This window comes from Schistocerca serialis, chromosome 2 (assembly GCF_023864345.2).
Source record: "Schistocerca serialis cubense isolate TAMUIC-IGC-003099 chromosome 2, iqSchSeri2.2, whole genome shotgun sequence".
Classification (NCBI taxonomy): domain Eukaryota; kingdom Metazoa; phylum Arthropoda; class Insecta; order Orthoptera; family Acrididae; genus Schistocerca; species Schistocerca serialis.
The window spans coordinates 363,876,775-363,900,605 of NC_064639.1; the positions used below are offsets into that span (position 1 = coordinate 363,876,775).

Here is a 23,831-nt window from a genome sequence, read left to right on the forward strand (position 1 = left end):
ACGGAGCTCCATCGCAGTCTTTAACACTGGTAGCATGCCGCGACAGCGTGGACGTGAACCGTATGTGCAGTTGACGGACTTTGAGCGAGGGCGTGTAGTGAGCATGCGGGAGGCCGGGTGGACGTACCGCCGAATTGCTCAACACGTGGGGCGTGAGGTCTCCACAGTACATCGATGTTGTCGCCAGTGGTCGGCGGAAGGTGCACATGCCCGTCGACCTGGGACCGGACCGCAGCGACGCACGGATGCACGCCAAGACCGTAGGATCCTACGCAGTGCCGTAGGGGACCGCACCGCCACTTCCCAGCAAATTAGGGACACTATTGCTCCTGGGGTATCGGCGAGGACCATTCGCAACCGTCTCCATGAAGCTGGGCTACGATCCCGCACACCGTTAGGCCGTCTTCCGCTCACGCCCCAACATCGTGCAGCCCGCCTCCAGTGGTGTCGCGACAGGCGTGAATGGAGGGACGAATGGAGACGTGTCGTCTTCAGCGATGAGAGTCGCTTCTGCCTTGGTGCCAATGATGGTCGTATGCGTGTTTGGCGCCGTGCAGGTGAGCGCCACAATCAGGACTGCATACGACCGAGGCACACAGGGCCAACACCCGGCATCATGGTGTGGGGAGCGATCTCCTACACTGGCCGTACACCACTGGTGATCGTCGAGGGGACACTGAATAGTGCACGGTACATCCAAACCGTCATCGAACCCATCGTTCTACCATTCCTAGACCGGCAAGGGAACTTGCTGTTCCAACAGGACAATGCACGTCCGCATGTATCCCGTGCCACCCAACGTGCTCTAGAAGGTGTAAGTCAACTACCCTGGCCAGCAAGATCTCCGGATCTGTCCCCCATTGAGCATGTTTGGGACTGGATGAAGTGTCGTCTCACGCGGTCTGCACGTCCAGCATGAACGCTGGTCCAACTGAGGCGCCAGGTGGAAATGGCATGGCAAGCCGTTCCACAGGACTACATCCAGCATCTCTACGATCGTCTCCATGGGAGAATAGCAGCCTGCATTGCTGCGAAAGGTGGATATACACTGTACTAGTGCCGACATTGTGCATGCTCTGTTGCCTGTGTCTATGTGCCTGTGGTTCTGTCAGTGTGATCATTTGATGTATCTGACCCCAGGAATGTGTCAATAAAGTTTCCCCTTCCTGGGACAATGAATTCACGGTGTTCTTATTTCAATTTCCAGGAGTGTAGTTAGACCCCGTATGAACTCGAATTTCTCTCAATTTCCCATCTTGCATATTTCACATCGTTTATGTTAGAGTAAGCAATACACTCTTAACACAAAAAAAACACTGCGCACCACGAAAGAACTATCCGACAGGGACGGGAATCGGCAGATGTAATGCACTTGTACAGACGAACAGAAGACTGCAATTTCAGAAAAATGGAATTTATTCAACAGAAAAAACTCCAAAAATTTTTTTGTTCCTCTTCTGGCCCTTATGCAAGCAGTTATTCGGCTTGTCGTTGATTGATAGAGTTGTTGGATATCATCTTGAGGAATACCGTGCCAAATTCTGTCCAATTGGCGCGTCAGATCTTCAAAATCCCGAGCAGGTTGGAGGGCCCTGCCCATAATGCTCCAGACGTTCTCAGGGATCCGGCAGACTTGCTGGCCGAAGGTAGGGTTTGGCAAGCACGAAGACAAACAGTAGAAACCCCTGCCGTGTGCTGAAATGTAAGGCTTGGATGGCTTGCCATGGAGGTCAACAAAACGAGATCTAGAATATCGTTGACGTACGGCTGAGTTGTAAGGGTCCTTCTTTGAAAAGTCATGACGCCCCGAGTATCACTCCCAGTTGTCGGCCAATATAGCAGGCGACAGTCATGTTGGTGTCCCACTGCTGTCCGAGACGTCTCCAGACTCGTCTTTGGCCTGAAATCTCATTGACGGTAGTAGAACTGTCTTCAGTGATGAGTCTACCTTCGAACTTAACCCCAATGCCCAGGGAAGATGTGTCTGGAGACACCCTTCGGCACAGCCATAAGTCGACGATATTCTACGTCCCGTTTTGTTACCCTTCATGGCAAGCAACCCTGGGCTTACATCTCAGCAAGCTAATGCCCGCCCGCACACATCTAGAGTTTCAACTGTTTGTCTTCGTGCTTGCCAGATCCCACCATGGCCACTAAGGTCGCCGGATCTCTCCCCAGTTAAGAACGTTTGGAGCATTACGGGCATGGTTCTCCAACCTGCTCGGGATTTTGACGGTTTGAGGCGCCAATTGGACAGAATTTGGTAAGATATCCCTCAGTAGGACATCCAATAACTCTGTCAATCAATGACAAGCCGAATAATTGTTTGCATAAGGGACAGAGGTGGACCAATGCGTTGTTGACTTGGTCAGTTGCTGAAGCTCTTTCTCTTGGATGAATCAATTATTTCTTAAATTGTAATCATTTGTTTGTCGGTGCACGTACATCACATCTACCGATTTCCATCCTATTAGGATAATTCCTTCGTGGTGCGTTGCTTTTTCTCTTATTTTGTCTTATGGCTTGTATTTACTTTTCTTGGAAAGTACTTTCTCGGAATCCTGGCGAACTTTTCCTCAGTGCACAACGCCTTTCTTGTAGTCGCGAAGCCAAGTGGAAAACTGCTTCGAACTTGTGCAAGTTAATGTTGTTCCCTTTTCAGAGACATTCGAAAACTTCAGCCAAATACTGGGAATCTCTAATCAAGACTGAGAATTTGACGAATGCTGAAAATACCCGTTCATCGCTTTATCAGTTACAAAAAGTTCTGGAAATTGAACAGATGATTTGTTTTTCCTGTTCATTCTACCACTTCGGCGTGTAGCGACCCTACAGACTATCAACACCACAACTTTATCATCTAAACCAGGTGGTTTTATTGCACTGAGTCATTCCCCGTTTTGTTTTACCGTTGTTTCCACATACTGTTTTTATAAAGTACTCTAACAATCCTCGATTATCGTTAATTCTTGATAATTGTTTAATCATTGCCAATGAAGAGCATAGATTGTTTGCGATGTGTGTTAATTTCTCTCGTTCATCTCCTACGGCTTCCGCCTCTGGATGAAATGCGTGCATTTAAAAAAGAGTTCTAGGGGACTGATGACCACAGCAGTTAAGTTCCATAGTGCTCAGAGCCAAGTATTCGAAGAGAGATAGTGTTTTTGTGCTTGTGTGCATCTGCAATCCCGTCCCTGATCCAAGTCTGAGTCGTGTAGTTTGTTTACTTACAGGCTGCCTCAGGACGCTAGCAGCCACGAGTTCAGATTTACGCTGACGTAACCGTTGTCAAGGAAAAACGCACCAGTACATTCGTTTCTGTCGAGTTAAATGTCAGCTTAACAGGTTTTACCAGCGACATCACCGTATTTGTTCTATTAGTCATCTGTGCTTCTTAGTGCCTCCCATCGTATTTTTTAACTCTTAACATGTTAAAAAAAAAGAAAGAAATGGCAATCATGTGCGAATAATCATTTGACAAACCACAGCTCCGTTAATATTAAAAAAAACTCTCTCTCTCTCTCTCTCTCTCTCTCTCTCTCTCTCTCTCTCTTAAGCAACTAAACAATGTACTTTGTACCAATAGTTTCAGCTTTGTGTCTTACACCTCATTAGAATATACCGGGTGATTTTTCTAAGTGGAGACACACTGCAGGAAATAATCCCATAGAGGATAAGGAGCGAAAGAAGTGATATGGATGTATCGCCTGAAATGCGTTCCAAGGGAGGTGCATCCACTTTAAAGCGGAGACAAAAGATCGGCTGTGTAGACTGCCTCTACTTCTACGTAACTACTCCACAAGCCTACTTCTGATACCACTTAGTGATTCCACCTTCCCTTTTCCACTCGTAAATGACGCGTGGGAAGAATGATTGTCGGTAAGCCTCTGTATTACCTCTAATTTGTCGAATTTTCTCATCGTGTTCATTTCCTGAGATGTTTGGGGGATGAAGTAACATGTTTTCCGACTCTTCCCGGAAAGTACTCTCTTGAAATTTCAGCAGTAAACATCTCAAAGATGCACAGCGTCCTCTTGTAGCGTCTGGCACTGGGGTTTATTGAATATCTCTGTAACGCTCTCGCGCCGACTAAACAACCCGTGAAGAAACGCGCCGCTCTTCGTTGGATCTTTATCTGTTATATCAGTCCTTCCTGGTAATGGTCACACGTTGATGAAACATTCTCAAAAAATCGGTCGAACAAACGCCTTGTAAACCACTTCTTTCGTAGATGAGCTAAATTTCCTTAATACTTTTCCTATGAATCTCAATCTCGCAAATGTTTTTCCTGCTATTTGTTTTACGTGCTCATTCCACTTAAGGTCGCTCTGAGTAATTATCCCTAGATATTTTATGGTAGAGACTCAAAGAAATTACGGACATTGGCTGGGAGTAAGCATTGACTTAAATCAGTATTCGAAAGAACAGACATCGAATATGCGTATTTTATGGTAGATCCTGTCGCCAGCACTTAATCACCAATAGTGTAGCTGTACAACAGCACGTATCTTTTCTTAGGCATGCGCAGTAAGTTACATATATTTATGTCCAAGGTCAACTGCCAGAGCCTGCGCTATTATCAAGTCCTCTGCAGATTTTGCAAATCTATACTGTTTTCTGGGGCTGCTACTTTCCTATAGACAACCGCTTCATCTGCGAACAGTCTTAAAGAGGTTCTGACGTTTATATACACTGCAAACGGTAACGGTCCTATCACCCTTCCTTGGGGTACTCCTGAAAGTATCATCACATCTGTCGATTTGGTTCGGTTAAGAGCGACGAGTTGTATCCGCGCGGAGGTCTTAGACTCCAGTCGCAAATCTGGTCCTATGCTCCGTAAGTTCGTTGTTTTTTTTTTTTTTTTTTTTCCCACTTCCAACGGTGAAAGCACACATGAAGACACACCAGGCAAAAGGGTATGTTTTGTCTGTACTAGTGTTCTCTCCTCAAACAGATTAGGAAACAGACAGTACTAAAATTTTATAATGTGGTGTCAGTAATAGTTCTAATGTTGTTGTTGTTGTGGTCTTCAGTCCTGAGACTGGTTTGATCCAGCCCTCCATGCTACTCTATCCTGTGCAAGTTTCTTCATCTCCCAGTACCTACCGCAACCTACATCCTTCTGAATCTGCTTAGTGTATTCATCTCTTGGTCTCCCTCTACGATTTTTACCCTCCACGCTGCCCTCCAATACTAAACTGGTGATCCCTTGATGCCTCAGAACATGTCCTACCAACCGATCCCTTCTTCTTGTGAAGTTGTGCCACAAGCTCCTCTTCTCCCCAATTCTATTCAAAACATCCTCATTAGATATGTGATCTACCCATCTAATCTTCAGCATTCTTCTGTAGCACCACATTTAGAAAGCTTAATGTGGTGGCAGTAAAAGTTCTAATGTATGCGTCAGAAACTTGGTCTAAAACTGCCAGGCAGCGGGAGAGGACTGAAGCAGAGATGAGACTCTGAAGAACCACTAACTGGTTGCAAACTCGTGCCGGCCGGGGTGGCCGAGCGGTTCTAGTCGCTACAGTCTGGAACCGCGCAACCGCTACGGTCGCAGGTTCGAATACTGCCTCGGGCATGGATGTTTGTGCTGTCCTTAGGTTAGTTAGGTTTAAGTGGTTCTAAGTTCTAGGGGACTGATGACCTCAGCAGTTAAGTCCCATAGTGCTCAGAGCCATTTAAACTTTTTTTTTTTTGCAAACTCGTATGTCGGATAAACAATACTGAAATTAGAAATGAACTGTGCTTCAGAAGCATACTTCAGGAAATAGAGTAGCAGAGAAATAAATCGCATGAATACGCTCAAAGAATGTCAGATGAACGAATACGTAAATTAGAATACAAATATACGCTTCAAAAAATGGTTCAAATGGCTCTGAGCACTATGGGACTTAACAGCTGAGGTCATCAGTCCCCTAGAACTTAAAACTACTTAAACCTAACTAACCTAAGGACATCACACACATCCATGCCCGAGGTAGGATTCGAACCTGCGACCATAGCAGTCGCACGGTTCCGGAATGAAGTGCCTTGAACCGCTCGGCCACAGTGGTCGGCCCAATATACGCTTCAATGGAAATGTTGGTCGCCCTAAGAAGAAGTGGAAAGGTCAGTTGCAGTTTACTTGAAACTGGAACAGAAAATGATGCCTGAACCAAAATTAGATATAATGATCATGATGATGATGACGACAGAAGTTACTGTAGAAGTTACGAATACTACATGTCTCAAAGACGGCACTAAGTTTCAGTTGTCATATTGTTGTTGTTGTGGTCTTCAGTCCTGAGACTGGTGTGATGCTGCTCTCCATGGTACTCTATCCTGTGCAAGCTTCTTCATCTCCCAGTACCTACTGCAGCCAACATCCTTCTGAATCTGCTTAGTGTATTCATCTCTTGGTCTCCCTCTACGTGTTTTACCCTCCACGCTGCCGTCCAGTACTGAATTGGTGATCCCTTGATGCCTCAGATCGTGTCCTACCAAATGATCCATTCTTCTAGTCAAGCTGTGCGACACAATTCTGTTCTCCCCAATTCTATTCAGTACATCCTCATTAGTTACGTGATCTACCCATCTAATCTTCAGCATTCTTCTGTAGCACCACATTTCAAAGGCTTCTATTCTCTTCTTGTCCAAACTATTTATCGTCCATGTTTCACTTCCATACATGGCTACACTCCATACAAATACTTTCGGAAACGACTTCCTGACATTTAAATCTATACTCGATGTTAACAAATTTCTCTTGTTCAGAAACGCTTTCCTTGCCATTGCCAGTCTACATTTTATATCCTCTCTATTTCGACCATCACCAGTTATTTTGCTCCCCAAATAGCAAAACTCCTTTACTACTTTAAGTGTCTCATTTCCTAATCTAATTCCCTCAGCATCACCCGACTTAATTCGACTACATTCCATTATCCTCGTTTTGCTTTTGTTGATGTTCGTCTTATACCCTCCTTTCATGACATTGTTCATTCCTTTCAACTGCTGTTCCAAGTCCTTTGCTGTCTGTGACAGAATTACAGTGTCATCGGCGAACCTCAAAATTTTTATTTCTTCTCCACGGATTTTAATACCGACTCCGAATTTTTCTTTTGTTTCCTTTACTGCTTGCTCAATATACAGATTGAATAGCATCGGGGAGAGGCTACAACCCTGTCTCACTCCCTTCCCAACCACTGCTTCCCCTTCATATGTTGTCATATGTTCTTCGTAATGTTAACTGCCAGCTCAACTCTAGAAGACTGGGCACCGCCTACGGGCGCTCGACCTTGTACTTGGCTCGAAGAACAAGAGCGAACCTAAGTTGGCGGCGGCACGGACAGCCCCGGAGCACGCGTGACAAAGAGTTAATTTTCTGTTCGGATGCGGCAGCGTCCGTCTCGGTGACCAGTCGGGCGGAAGCGGGCACCGGACGAAAGAACGGCCCCAGGGACGGCGGGTGCGCACTCAACCTAATTTTCTGCCAATTATGGTTCGAAATAGGTTCGTTTCCTTGCGGTCGAGCCGCGTGACCGGGCCGCGCTGGCGTGACGCCAACCGACAGCGGCCAGTCGACCGCCGCGACACACACATACACACACACACACACACACACACACACACACACACACGGCGGAGCACCTACATACAGGTCTAGATGGATGAATGTAATGTTCCTTTGTCATGATGTCTTTAGAGATACAACAAAGGGGAGCGCACTGGGGGAAGAAAGCGTATAGACCAATTTGCGTCAGACTTTTTTGCTCAAGAACCAATATTGACATTTTGGGGCAGCACCTCGGGCCGCATGAATACCGGTCTTATTATTCATTGCTAACCTACATAATGTAGTGTGTTATGGTCCCCCAGTAGACTACCTATCGTATGGGTCTCGTAACTTGGCCGCGGGACTCCCCAGTACAGATCGTTAAAAGTCGGCACCATTCGGAAAGATTCGTGTCGACTGTTTGTTGTTACAGAGCGCTACCACCCTCAGCAATTCCGAAGTTGTGACACTGCACTTGCCAACGAAGTGTTGTTGTGTTGTATGCGTGAGCGCGTGATTAATTGGTTGATGACAATAATTTTACTGATTGGCGACTCCATGGAGTGTTGTGTGCACAACGACCATATATGTTAAATTAAAAGGAAGGTCAGCGTTGGCCGTAATATTGATGTTTTATTGATAGCAGAATCAATTTTCGATCACATAGTGATCGCTTCTCAGTTTTGGTTATTGATAACTTGATACTAGTGTCTGAGTTTAATTTGTACAGCACTGGAGATGATCACTATGTGATCGAAAATTGATTCTGCTATCAATAAAACATCAATATTACGGCCAACGCTGACCTTCCTTTTAATTTAAGTAATTTTACTTATGTTTAAATGCTGCATGAGGGCTGGCTCAAATGGCTCTGAGCACTATGGGACTCAACTGCTGTGGTCATCAGTCCCCTTGAACTTAGAACTACTTAAACCTAACTAACCTAAGGACATCACACACATCCATGCCCGAGGCAGGATTCGAACCTGCGACCGTAGCAGTCGCACGGTTCCGGACTGCGCACCTAGAACCGCGAGACCACCGCGGCCGGCCTGCATGAGGGCATGATTAATTGATTATTATTAGGAATTGAACTTACGCATTAATCGATACTGAAGCGATCACACATTTTTTTCTAAATTTTTTAATGTCATTTTTCTTCTACTCTTTGCGTTGCATTACAACTATTTAACTTTAATTTCATATTCCTGCAAACATGTAAAAAAGTAAACACACTGTTGTTTTAAGGGGTGGTTCCACTTTGGAACATAATTTTAAATTTTTTCAAAAATTAACATTTATTGTCACAGTAGCCAACGAATATAAGAAGAAACTGGCAAAAGTAAACAGTTACTTGTTTTCAGGAGGTTTTTTGACTTTCGAGCCACTGGGAAATATAGCTTTCAACCTCGCATCATTTAATGTAATTTAAAGATCTGGTGTATGTACCGCCTCTATCACGTGATGCTTCAGAGCTGCGGGAGAGAATACGAGAAGCGATTGCCACAGTCGAAGATGCCATGCTGGGACGGGTATGGCAAGAATTCGATTACCGTATTGACGTTTGCCGGATCACTCATGATTCGCATGTCGAATGTTAGTAAAAAAAATTTTCAGAGTTTCTCTTCAAAATGCAATATGTATGACATCTGTACAATGTTTAGTTCTTGTGCAATAAACAATTGAAAGTGTTCCCGGACTTTATGTACACCCTGCATATATAAAGTTATATCTTTGTTAGAAGACTGCCGCGCGGGATTAGCCGAGCGGTCCAAGGCACTACAGTCATGGACTGTGCGGCTGGTCCCAGCGGAGGTTCGAGTCCTGCCTCGGACATGGGTGTGTGTGTTTGTCCTTGGGATAATTTAGGTCAAGTAGTGTGTAAGCTTAGGGACTGATGACCTTAGCAGTTAAGTCCCGGAAGATTTGACACAAATTTGAACATTTTTTTGTTAGAAGACTAAACAAACTTTGTCCTAATACCCAGCCTGGTCAAAACTATTCCCGACACCTTACCACTTCCCTACCTCCTACCTATCGCAACCATCTGGCTCAGTGCAACACACGGCAGGGAGTACAAAGTCAATACTGCACGCTGTAGGCGGCGGCTTGCAACGGCGCGTGAAGCCCCCCTGAGCCGTCGGCCGTGCGCCAGCCGCCCTAATGAGGCGGCATTTAGGCGCTATTACTGGCCAGTAAATCAAACCCGGCGCGTCTCCAGTTGCAGCCGGCAGTCCGGTGTCCACCCGCGGCGAGGCTCCGGTTACTGTGCGGGGGTCGCCCCCTCGCTCCGGCACGCCATTTGCATGCCGCGCGCGCTTTCTGCGAGCCGCGCCACGGCGACTGCTGACTGCTGGCACTCACACAACAGTCGTACTGTTGGCCGGATGTGTGGAGTCCCGCACATAACGATACCTCGACATCAGAGTCAGTCCTACACCTGCGGAATATCGTGTGGGACCCCTGCTAGCACGTAGTAGTGCCGCAACACGACGGGGCATGGACTCGACTAATGTCTGAAATAGTGCTGCAGAGAACTGACACCATGAACCCTGCAGTGCTGTCCATAAATCCGTAAGAGTACGAGGGGACGGAAATCGCTTCTCAACAGCACGTTGCAAGGGATCCCAATGTGCTCAATAATGTTCATGGATGGGGAGTTTGGAGACCAGAGGAAATGTTGAAAGTCAGAACAGTGTTCCTGGAGCCACATTGTAGGAATTATGGACGTACGGGTGGGTCGAATTGTCTTGCTGGAAACCCCAACTCCCTCAGAATGCACAATGGACATGAATGGATTCAGGTCATCAGAAAAGATGCTTACGCACGTACGAGGTATCAGAGTCGTATCTAGACGTATCAGGGGTCCCATATCACTCCAACTGCACACGCGCCATACCATTACAGAGCCTCCGCCAGCTTGAACACACCCCTGCTGCCCATGAATTCATGTGGTTGTCCCCGTACCCGTACACGTCCATCCGCTAGATTCAATTTGAAACGAGACTCGTCCGATCAGGCAACGTGTTTCCAGTCATCAACAGTCCAATGTCGGTGTTGACGGGCCCAGGCGAGGCGTAAAGTTTCGTGTCGTACAGTCATCGACGGTACACGAATGGGCCTTCCGCCCCAAAATCCCATATCCATGATGTTTCGTTGAATGGTTAGCACGCTGACTGTTGTGGATTGGCAGGAGAGCCAACCCACGAAGTTTAGAGGAAGCCGAAAGGCACGCGTTTAAGCTCACGCAGGCTGGCGTGAGGTCTGGAACAGGACAACGAAATTAGAACTTAGAAAAACGGACGCAGATGGTGGAATACTTAACTTTAATCCATGAATGTTGAACGTAGCTCTTGTCTGTACATTATTTACAATATCAATAGTAACTGAACATGGCGCCTTGCTAGGTCGTAGGAAATGACGTAGCTGAAGGCTATGCTAACTATCGTCTCGGCAAATGAGAGCGTATTTTGTCAGTGAACCATCTCTAGCAAAGTCGGTTGTACAACTGGGGCGAGTGCTAGGAAGTCTCTCCAGACCTGCCGTGTGGCGGCGATCGGTCTGCAATCACTGATAGTGGCGACACACGGGTCCGACGTATACTACGGACCGCGGCCGATTTAAAGGCTACCACCTAGCAAGTGTGGTGTCTGGCGGTGACACCACACTGACACTTGTTGGCGGCCCGGCATTGAAATCGACGGAAGGATTGCACTTTGTCTCGTTGAACAATTCTCTTCAGTCGTCGTTGGTCCCGTTCGTGAAGGATTTTTTTCCGGCCGCAGCGATGCCGGAGATTTGAGGTTTTACCGGATTCCTGATATTCACGGTACACTCGTCAAATGGTCTTTCGGGAAAATCCCCACTTCATCGCTACCTCGGAGATCCTGTGTCCCATCGCTCGTGCGCCGACTATAACACCACGTTCAAACTCACATAAATCTTGATAACCTGCCATTGTAGCAGCAGTAGCCGAATGGATGAAATCGGGAAGATTAATATAAGAAAGAAAAGGAAAAAAAGGACCTGGTGTCACACACTGTCACTTAGTGGAGAGATTTCGGATTTAATCATGAACACGGGTTCATAGCATGGTTCCTCTTAGCACCTCCCGGTAGCCGGACAAATACTGGGAAATGAAACACTTTCACCTTCAGGATTCGAACCCAGTACTTAGGACGCGTCAGCGTCATCGCGCTGGAGGCCCCACAGTTGCAGAGAGGAAGCAGCCGCCTTTCTAGACCGAATCACATGCCGAACGAAGCCCCGCGAGCACAGGACGCCCGGGCAACCGGAGCCGTGTGGGAGCCGCACAGTAGTTTCGCCAGCAGCCGACAGGGCCGCCCGAAAGGCAGCCTTTTTCACTGTGGACGCTGCAGCCGTTTTTATTGCGCACCACGGTGGCGCATGCGCACTGCGGCGGAGCTGCTGAACCAGCACGGCTGCTGAAAAACGACGTGGACAATAATTTTTGTCGCTGCCGCGCGTCATAATGGGTCCGCTGCTCCCTGCGCTCACGTATAAAGTTTCGTCTCTCGCTTTGACGCGGCTAAAGCGTACACGCATTGTCCAAAGCCAGGCTCACCGCACTCGTGTTTGAAAGGCGGGCGCAAGAAAGACTGAGCAGACAAATCGTTTTTAGGATCTCCCTTTCAAGTTCGAACACGTGACACATAGCCTTGCGTCAAACACAAATTATTTTCTGGGGAACGGGAAACTTTTAGAAATATATCATTTAGGATATTCTTGTAAACTGCTGGTTTGTTTCCATATGCCTCATGAAGTACATAAGCAACCGTCCTATCCCCTTTGAAGCAATGAAATACAATAATACATTAAAGCTTACTAAAGTGCCTCTACCTAATTATTTTTAGGTTTAAAACTGTTTCATTAATTGAACCCACCAATCTTCCAACGTGTTCGTAATTCCTCATATAAATTCAAACGCCCTTCTCTTGCTGCAATATGATGTTCATTTTCCCTACGTGTTTCGCCTTTTTGCAACAATATAGTTCTCATGTTAGAAATGACAGATTCAAACAATTCATACCAAAATTTTCACACTGATAGCTGCTTTTCTCTCCTTCCAAACTCAGCCTGTCATCTTGCCAAACGTTTGACAGTTACATGATGCTTTCACTTCACTTAAGAAATTTCGCCGTCGACATCCTTTCGTTTTATTATTTTCACATTTTATTTTACGTTATGAGTAATTACATGTGAAACGCTTCATTCTTGGTCGCGTACAGCCATTTCATGGAGGTAGCAGGGCAGTATTAAAACAACGCTCAGCTCTATCATTCGGGAGGATGCTATTCTTGCTATTCTTCTGCAGGGTATTTACCCTCTACAGTTACCTCTAACAGAACTTATTCTCTGATGAGTTGTGTACTATCATCTCGAACCTTCTTCTTGTCAGACCTTCTAAAACTTCGCCTGTAATGTCTCATCTAGATCGCACTCCGTCACATTACACTGAAGAGCCAAAGAACCTGGTACACCTGCCTAATATCGAGCACGCAGAAGTGCTGTAACACGACGTGGCATGGACTCGACTAATATCTGATGTAGTGCTGGAGGGAACTGACACCATGAATCCTACAGGGCTGTCCACACGAGGGTGTGGAGATCTCTTCTGAACAGCACGTTGCAAGACATCTCAGATATGCTCAATAATGTTTATGTCTGGGGAGGATGGTGGCCAGCGGAAGTTTTTAAACTCAGAAGAGTGTTCCTGTAGCCACTCTGTACCAATTCACGACGAGTAGCGTATCGCATTGTCCTACTGGAATTGCCCAAGTGCGTCAGGATGTACAATGGACATGAATGAATGCAGGTGATCAGACAGGATTCTTACGTACTTGTCACCTGTCAGAGTCGTGTCTAGACATACCAGGAGCCCCATACAACTGCCCACTCCCCACACCATTACAGAGCCTCCACCAGCTTCAACAGTCCCCTGCTGACATGTAGGGTCCATGGGTTCATGAGGTTGTCTAGTGCGAAAGCCAATATCGGTGATGTTTTGTTATGTGGTTCGCACGCTTACACTTGCTTATGGTCTAGCATTGGCTCTACAGGTATTAGCGGAATTGTTGCACTCCAGCCACGCTGAACGTTTCTCTTCAGTCGTCGTTGGTCCCGTCCCTGCAAGATCTTTTTCTGCCCGCAGCGATGTCGGAGATTTGATGTTTTATCGGATTCCTGATATTCACGGTACAGTCGTGAAATGTTCGTACGGGAAAATTACCACTTCATCATCGCTACCTCAGAGATGCTTTGTGTCCCATCGTTCGTGCGCCGATAGTAGCACCACGTTCAAACTCAGTTAAATCTTGATAACCTGCCATCGTAGCAGCAGTCACCGATCTAATAACTGCGCCAGACACTTGTTGTCTTATACAGGCGTTGCCGACCGCAGCGCCGTATTCTGCCTGTTTACATATCTCTGTATTTGAATACTCATGCCTATACCAGTTTCTTTGGCGCTTCAGTATCGTTCACAATCCATTGAACTGACAAGTCATGGGATAGCCATAGGCGCATGTGCAGATGGCTGTATTATCGCCCACACAAGGTATAAAAGGACAGTGCATTGGTGGACCTGCCATTTGTACGCAGGTGATTTACGCGAAAAGGTTTCCGACGTGATAATGGCCGCGAGACGGTAACTAACAGAGTTTGAACGCGGAATACTAGACGCATGGGACGTTCCATTTAGGAAATCGTTAGGGCATTCAATATTCCGAGCTCCACAGTGTCAAGAGAGTGCCGAGAATATCAAGTTTTATGCGTTATCTCTCACCACGGACAATGCAGTGGCGGACTGCCTTCAGTTACGGACCGAGAGCAGCCGCGTATGCGTGAACTTGTCAGTGCTAACAAACAAACAACGCTGCGTGAAATAAGCGCACATAACAATGTGGGACGTGCAACGAAACTATCCATTAGGACAGTGCTGCGAAATTCGGCGTTAATGAACTATGGCATCAGACGACCGATCGAGTGCCTTTGCAAACAACACGACATAACTTGCAGCGCCTCTCCTGGGCTCGTGACTGACCCTAGACGACTGGAAAAAACGTGGACTTGTCAAATGCGTCACAATTTCAGTTGGTAGGAGCTGACGGCAGGGTTCGAGTGTTGCGCCAACCCCACGAAGCCTTGGACCCAAGCTGTCTACTAGGCACTATGCAACCTGGTGGTGTTTCCATAACGGTGTGGGATGTGTTTACATGGCAACGGCCTTGCCGCCGTGGATACACCGGTTCCCGTCAGATCACCGAAGTTAAGCGCTGTCGGGCGTGGCCGGCACTTGGATGGGTGACCATCCGGACCGCCATGCGCTGTTGCCACTTTTCGGGGTGCACTCAGCCCCGTGATGCCAATTGAGGAGCTACTCGACCGAATAGTAGCGGCTCTGGTCAAAGAAAACCATCGTAACGACCGGGAGAGCGGTGTACTGACCACACGCCCCTCCTATCCGCATCCTTATTGAGGATGACACGGCGGTCGGATGGTCCCGATGGGCCACTTGTGGCCTGAAGACGGAGTGCTGTGTTTACATGGAGTGGACTGGATCCTCTGGTCGAACAGAACTTATGAATGGCAATGGTTACGGTCGGCTACTTGGAGACCATTTGCAGCCATCGTGGACTCCCAGGTTTCCAACAGCGATGGAATTTTTAAGGATGACAACGCGCTATGTCACTGGGCCACAACTGTTCGCGATTGGTTTGAAGAACATTTCAGACAATTGCAGTGAATGCTTAGACCACCCAGGTATCCCGACAAGAAACCTATCAACATTTATGAGACACAATCGAGAGGTCAATTTGCGCAAAAATCCTACACCGGCAACACTTTCGGAGTGGCTCAGTATATATGAAGGGGCCATCCGAAGGCTTGTTGAGTCCGTGCCACGTCGAGTTGCGGCACTATGCCGGATAAAAGAGGGTCCAGCACGATATTAGTAGGTGTCCCATGTCTATTGTCACCTCAGTGTATAACATGCTTTGGCTTACGCCACAGGATTTTGTTATACAAAACACCACTTACATGGTAAGAATGTGGCAACATAACGAATTCAGTAAATATTCTTCTGATATACCAGCTATAGTGTAACTGTACACTCATCTAGACGCTGCATTCCATTCTATGCCGATAACATCGCCGCTGGGCGCCCATAAAACGCACATACATACATTCCATTCTAAATGCCATATAGGCGTTGCAGATATAGCGCTCAATGAACTGACTAATATTTTACAAGGAACAAAATTAATTTGTATCGAAATGTAGTGATGTCTATACAATATGTCTGTTTGATTTATCATAGTCTTTGTACTGAAAATGTGTTTCAGTGTTACCAACTATATGAACCCAAGGTAATGGTTGAAAGTCAGTCATACTTTTTCAGCATGCACTACACAGTTCATGTAGTGTAGATAAATTTGTGGTCGCTAGCCGAAACATTGTACTGTAAATCAGCTGCTGTGACTTCAAGCGTAAATAGTGAGTGACGCTGCTCTAGAAGAGGCAGTGAACAAGTGGTAATGCGATGGATTGGATCAGAAGGGATGCCAGGCAGAGGCTACAAACAACGATGAGAGATTTTTTTTTTGTCCGAATTTATTCATTTTATTCCGACGTTCCATTACGCCTGATTCGTGATTTAAATCTAAGCAGACTGAAACGTCCCCTTAGAAAAATTAGTGAATTACTGTGCTGATAAACCTCTTACATTATTTGATTTTCAAACAGCTGAGAAAAACTGAACGTACTCAGACATTTCGCTCTTTACCTGTTCTGATCAACACTAAACTGACACACAATATTTTTAGCGCAACGCAATCTGACTTTCAATAATCCCTACAAAAGAATGGCCCTGACTAACATTAACCTATACCTTTCACAAATCACTTACCTCACAAAAATCTTCATTACTCGAACTACTGCATTACAGCGAGCGCCACTACTGCCAGCTAAATAAAATATTCCAACTACTGAAAGCACTAACTACTGATAGGCATAGTTAGCAAATGAAAGATTTTGATAGAGAACAAACAATGTATTTATCTTAATAGTACTCAAAAGTCATAATATATATATATAGCAGTTCATAACATCCAGTCTTACAAATGTACTGTCTCTGATGAACACACGTCCAGATCATCCGCTCTCAAAATTCCGCCATTTCTCTCCCCACATCCACCACTGCTGGCGGCTCACCTCCAACTGCGCAGCGCTACGCGCTGCTGACAGGCAACTGCCCAACACTGCAATGGCGAATATTACTCCAACAAAGCAAACCAACCACAGCCCTCACACAGCACAGTCAGTGATTTTCATGTAGAGCGCTACATGGCGTTACCAACATAAAAACCTAAACAGCCTACTTAAGACATACGTTGAAAGAGTGACTCTCGAGACACGTAGCTGTGTCTTAACATTGCTTTAACATATAGGGTCTACTAAACTAAAATAGTTCCGAACAGTTCTCGGGAAGGCCCAGAGCCATCGACCGATCACCGTGTCGTGCTCAGACGTTGGCGTCACCGGATGCAGCCATGGACGGACATGTGGTTAGCACACCGCTCTATCGGCCGTTGTCAGTTCTCGTTGGTCGGAGCCGCTATTTCTCAGTCAAGTATCTCGTCAAGTGACCTCACAGCGGCTAAGTACACCCCGCTTACCTACAACGCTCGGCGGACCGGACGGTCACCAATAGAAATCGTAGCCAAGCACTACAATACTTAACTTCGGTGACCTGACGGGCACTGGAGTTACCACTGCGACAAGGCTGTTGCCACACAGAGTCTACTGCTGCCCATTAATATTGCAAAACCTTGAAGGCAGGATGCGACAAAACTCAAATTGACATGAAGTACACTACACGTTTGGATATGCAGATAGTTAGCATTTCAGCTCAACCACATAAAATAGGTAAGAGCAACTTCATACATATTCTGTACATATGGGAAGATTGGACAGTAGGTTTCTCATAAGAAATTGAAGTTTGGGAGTCTGTGGGAAGATAGAGTTATGCCTCATACAAAAAGAGAGATCTGCTAATATCACACGTGTGCCCGCATCTCGTGGTCGTGCGGTAGCGTTCTCGCTTCCCACGCCCGGGCTCCCGGGTTCGATTCCCGGCGGGGTCAGGGATTTTCTCTGCCTCGTGATGGCTGGGTGTTGTGTGCTGTCCTTAGGTTAGTTAGGTTTACGTAGTTCTAAGTTCTAGAGGACTGATGACCATAGATGTTGAGTCCCATAGTGCTCAGAGCCATTTAATAGCACCTGTCGAAATTCGACAGCGACAGCATCGTGGGACTGTGGACACTGGAGTCCACCGTTCCATTGTATTATTGCTCGCATTGCTATGTATCCCATCATTGCGTGCGAATATGAAATCTATGGTATCAGGATCACAACGGCCCCGCGTGACTAGCGCCAGAGAGGCCAGACATTGCTTGGCGTGCAGAATCGTACAGCCACGTCACGTACCTTGACTCAGGAAATAGATTTGCTTGCATTAAGACAAGTATCGACGCTGATATCTGGACCACTATGAGCATCCAGTTAGGCAACCTTTGTTGCGGCTCCCCTTGAGCAACAGAGAATGGCGCAACAACAGTGGTGTCTTTAGCGATAACGATGGTCACAAGATCGTTACACCTCGTGTTTTCTGGCTAATCCTTTTCAGCGTACAGAATCATAACGCACATGACCGTCTACCGAGGCTTCGAAGAAACGTACGTTGCCGGATTGCATCCGCCATCGTCATGTGGGCCCGACACCTAACGCCTTGGCGTTATCATCTCTGCTTCGCATTTTCGATAATATGGACAGCAACCGTTGCGTTTCTGACGTACTAAGTCCGGTGCTAGTGTCTCATGTTTGAGACGACGTTATCTTCTGACAAAATAACGTGGGACCCCATGTTGCCCATTCTGTCCTGATCTGCTTCGATACGGAAGGTGTTGCTCTGGCAAGCCTTTTCTCCACATATTGCACCCACTGAAAACGTCTGGTGATGCTTTGCCGAGAGATTGTCTTGCCACCACTCCATTGATGACTGATGCAGCGGGAAATGATTTAATCGAATATGTAATTTAAGTGCAGTTCGATTTGATGCCCAGTCGGGTTAAAACTAGATGTCAGAAGTGGCAGTTTCATGTAATTAATAACGCATCCTATATTTGGGAGGGGGGGGGGGGCGGCGGCGCAAATTACCTACAAATTTATGATGCACCCTTCCTAATGTACTGTTGACGCACAGTAAGTAAAATTAAGCTATCCGTTGTTCTTTCTGGTGTTGCGGTTTTAATATGTGGTGGTGTATTTCGTTTAATGTAAGGACGAAAAAGTAACGTAAAGCCATAGAATCACGTGTGACTAAGCGTTACCGAATTTGCTAGAGAGTCATGCTGACGATTGGATCAGCGTTTCGTTACGTTACTCACGTTCAGGTGGGGACCTGAGTGAGTGTTGGCGCTCCGGAGACGGCATCAGCGTGCTGTAGAGTGGCGTTGCGTAGCGTTTGCCCTGCGGTCCCGTGTCGCAACGCGTGTTGTTTCCGCAGAGACGTCAGCGGCGTTTCCTTGAAGGTACGGCAGTGGCGCTAGCCGCCGCCTCCCAGCTCCCGCAAGCCGTCAGTCAGCAGTTACGGCGGCCGTGAAAACACCTCGTGCTGTGCGCGTCTCCTCCGCTCCGTAACCCTAGCCCGACCAGTGTACTAGCAGTGAGCTTAGCGTGTGATGAATGGCGACCCGAATCATTAGTGCTCGTGTGTTTTTTCTTCATCCTGAGCTACGACGTGGCACCACCTGAGGAGAGCTGCCGGAGCCTTTGGTGAGAACAGTCACTCAACTTCCCTGTGCTTTCTCAGTCCATTGAAAAATATATCATGGTGCTCTCCACCAGATGGATTTTATCGGAGGCACAACAGCGTTCTCATTGCACACCACATTTCGTCTCTGCGTCTCGGTTCGCTCTTTTCGCTACCCTGTTGCTTAAGATAATCGTTCCTAGGTATTTGAGATCCACAAGACGGAGACCTCCCTAGACGTAGCCGCGTATTACGCTCTCTAGTATCATTATTGCTCCTACAGGTTTTCTGACGTCTAACATCATCCACCTATCCTCCACGTGGACGTTGTCTCAGTTTTATTTCTTGGATTCCAGTGAATGTATTCGTCCATTTATCATACAGTCATCCGGCAACATATCCGGCGCACCTCCATTTGTTTTTCATTGGAGTCATAATTACGTCTTCAACTCCAGTCTCTTCCCTAATCCAGTTTGTTTGTTTTCTTGCCTCATACAGTAATTCTGAGCATGCTCTTCCTATAACTACTAGTCTTGGAAACAAAACAAAAAATCAGTCTCTTAATACATTTTCCATTTTTCCAGTCTGCAATTGTATATGAAATAATTTTCTGGCTAACTCATCATTTAGAAAGAATGGATTCATTGCATAAAACCGAACAGTAAGAATAAGACGTGGCGTTTACTCGGAATTATCTTGTAAGTTCCTCTTCAAAGTGCTAGGAAGTTTAAATGCATATTCACTATTTATAAATTCTCTGATGAAAGTCTTCATAAACAGTCGATTACAGTTTGAGAAGAATAGTGATGTCGATACCTACAGCACTGTAAGAAAATATGGCTTTTATTACCCATTCAGTCATAAATGAGTTCAACGGGCACCAACAAAAATTTTTGAGCACTTGCCCAATAACATAAAGTGTCTGACTGGTTGCAAAGCACATATGGAAACTAAGCTAAAATCACATATTCTGGACATCTCCTGCTGCTGTGCAGACGAATTTTTCTTAAAAACTGGTAGCCTGTAAGGAAAGTATAGTTTTAAAGTGTACTTGCGTAAGTAGGACCGGAACATGATCTGGTAAAAAAATTAATAATGTTCACATATCCTGTAAATTGACTCGTTCTGCATTATTTCGATAAAAAATGTTTAGTTGATCTATGGAACATGTAACTAACCAATCAACTAACTAGCTCTCTTTTAATCTCCCAGCAGCCATTAGTTCTTGAATAGTTTTCGCATTAAAATCCGTGTCACGCTAAAAACTCGGTAATATTCATTGATTGTTTAGTGTAAGATCGGTACCGTAGTTCTGAAAACTCTGTTTACTTTGAAACTATTTGAACCCATTCTTTCTCGTGTTTTCATCCTTTTTGTGTTAATCCAGTTAGATTACCAAATCTAGGCATCTAGTTTAATGGCTTCATTGTTACTTTGTACTATTTGTTATCGATATGTTGATCATACATTATTTTAGCCTCGTACTGATTGATTTCCAGGCCTACTTCCAAACTTCCTCTATTAGGTTCTTCCCTTAGTTGTTGAAGTTTATTTTCACTAGAGACAAAGAGTGAAAATTTCATCAGCTGAACGAAGGCGTTCGAGATATGTTTCATTCTCACGGGTTGCACCATTTTATTCCAAGTGTAATACCTAATACACATCTTACCTCAGTGGAAGGATTAGATTGGTTATTATTGTTATTACTTTTATTATCTTCTTTTGTAAATTTTATTTAGTGATCGTTGAGAGTTAAGTGCGATCATTTAGTCATCAGTTTTTCCCAGAGAAATTGTCATATGCTAAAGTGACTCAGATGAAACAAACGAAAAAAATCCAAACGTAAAGTTTTACTCTGTATCGTTGAGCGGAAAAGGTGGTCATAATGGAGAATATTTTCACAAAGAAAATATAAACAATAAAAAACGGGTGAGCTTGAAAAAGACTTATCGGCTAGTTATTTACTATTAATCCATACCTTTTTATGTCCAGAAGTGAGTAACTCCACACCCCACTACCGACGATAAAGCATATTTGCGAGGAAGCCAAGCAATGTTCCAAGAAAAGTGTACTATTTCAGTTTAGTGATCTGTAAACTTTCTCTGGAATTCCTGAGATGAGTTATATTCATAGGCAATTTTATCGGGTGGTTCTCTGAACGTAGATGTTGCTGTCCGATGGATGTTATTGAATAATGGAAAGAAAGAAAATTAGTGGTTCCATGTTTGTCTGTGTCATTAGGGGTGAAGCAAAAGTTAACAGTCGTCCGTACAGCAAGCTACAGAGTAGTGATCTGTACCCTGGGAAAAAGAAAATAACGATGCCCGTGCGAACATGTTTCTGCGCCTGTATCGATATCAGTGACGAAATAAGTCTGTTTGCAGAAGGCGAGTGAATGTACCACTTCTTCTGCGAACACAGAATTAAGCCGATAAGCGACAAGTGGCTATTTATTGACTTACTAGGAACTCCTGCTCCGTATTGCAGCACCTACGGAAGTGTGGTAAATTCCGCACCTACAGCTCTATAACCCATCACAGAGTTGTTTAGGATCAACAACACAGAGGTCTTACAGCAGAAGTATACGCTTTTTTCACCGAAACAGTTTGCATAGCATGAATGGCTGTTGAGAGTTATCGAAAAACGTTGACGATAACATTTCACATACGAGCCTCTTTCTTCCGTTTGCTTCAGTGCACAAGCAGACTGTTTTATTTGAAAACACCAACATACAGTGTTTACTGACATCTTGAGGTGGATTCTTTAAATGATCTAACGTAGGGGATTCCAAGTACTTTATCTAACATTTTTGTCTACTGACCAAAATTCCCTCGCAATCTTTACTTTAACAGTAACGGAGATTGGAAGCACTTACTCATTCTAGCCGTAACCGTGCACAGTATCTTGTTTTCGGGTCATTGAACTAAAACCTATGTAGTCCCATAGGGCACCTGTAGGAAGGGTTGCTATATGCGCAACATACTTTTTCTCCCCACATTACATAAGCTTTAGCTGTCACTGAGTTGAAATAATTGGGACCTGGCCACAATCGTGAATGTTTTCTGTTGAGAAATCATTATAAAAGTAATGTTGACTTCATCTATCATTTCCTCTCCAGTCAACGTAATGAATGGGTCAAACACATTCGAAGACTGTAAAATATGATTGTCCTCTCTTGCGCCAACAACTTTCAACAAAGATTCAGTTTTAACATTTTTCTGTCATTTTCGAATGTTAAGGTATATGAAACATTTGGCGATATAAAGGGCATATGTTTCTCGTCAGTGTTTCACTCACATGGTCTCTAGTCGACGGAACATAGAGATGTGAATCGTTGCCTCTACAGAGATATGTATTTTCGTGACAGGGGTCGTCTGAGACGTAAAATCCTGAAGCAGGAGGAATTTCTACGATTTGCTGATGCACGTGCACTATGAGTACAGCGATGCAAGGAAAATCATAAATATTTATCATCAGCGAACGCTATGCAAACAAGAGTTGTAAGATGCGAAGCTGGTATCGGGATAACGACTGAGAAAAAGGAAGTACCCGACATAAATCACAAGAGCAACAGAAGAACACGTAAGAGTGAGACTCAATGGAGAAGAACGATGGAGATGGCGGAGCAGAAAATCGCACAATAGAAAGTGCGACCTCAGCACTCGAGGGTGTCATCCGTGGAGACATTATTTCAATTACGTGGTACTTCACTTCGAAAGCGTACCAAAAAAAGTTGTATTTTTCTTCGTATGAGCGGAAACAGCGACCACTGGAACATTACATGACCGAGCTCTAGCGGTGCCTTTTTCAGCGATAAGACTAATTACGGCACTGTGTGTTTCCTCTTATTTGAGAACCAGACGCGCAATTCACGCCTTTGTTCTTGGGATACACAGATAAGAGCTTTAGTCAACAACACAACGTCCACGACAATATTCGCTCCATCTGAATAAACTCCATGTAGTATAATGCCGCCGCACACTGTAAAATGGTTAAAAGGCACTCTTCCGACTAATTAGAAGCGGTCTGTTTCGACACCCCCATGAAGGTTGTTGGAAGTTGTCCTAAAAATGGCTCTCAAATCGTTAAATTTTACGGTACCATAAGATCGGATACCCAAAAGGATTTTCATGTGAATATCATAGACTTACACTACGTTGTAACTGGAGTCTACAACAAAATGTACAGATCGGCTTAATACTACTCTGTAACTGTAACAGGCAATGTGTCTGGTATTCCAATGCATTTTGCCATTCTTCAGTTCTACAACTCGTGCATGTAACTTACATTTGACATTCCAGCATTTCTTCTTTGCCCAAGACGGTGATAGCGCATTACCTAGGTAACATTTTGCCAGGCGTACTCTGTACATAGTTTAAGTATTTGTTTCTATAATATATTGTAACGAGTTCGAAATGTTCAGCCACTGCTACATGTGCACAGTTCTTGTTCTGTCTCTTCTTCTCT

The 23,831-nt window shown here is 45.3% G+C and overlaps 1 protein-coding gene and 1 pseudogene across 1 annotated transcript in view; both read left to right on the forward strand.

Annotated features, from left to right (window-relative positions):
* LOC126455987 (rap1 GTPase-activating protein 1-like) overlaps positions 1 to 23,831 on the forward strand; it is an 891,623-nt gene that overhangs the window by 215,826 nt on the left and 651,966 nt on the right. The gene's annotated exons all lie outside the window — the stretch shown is intronic.
* On the forward strand, positions 14,772 to 14,889 carry LOC126459593 (5S ribosomal RNA; annotated as a pseudogene).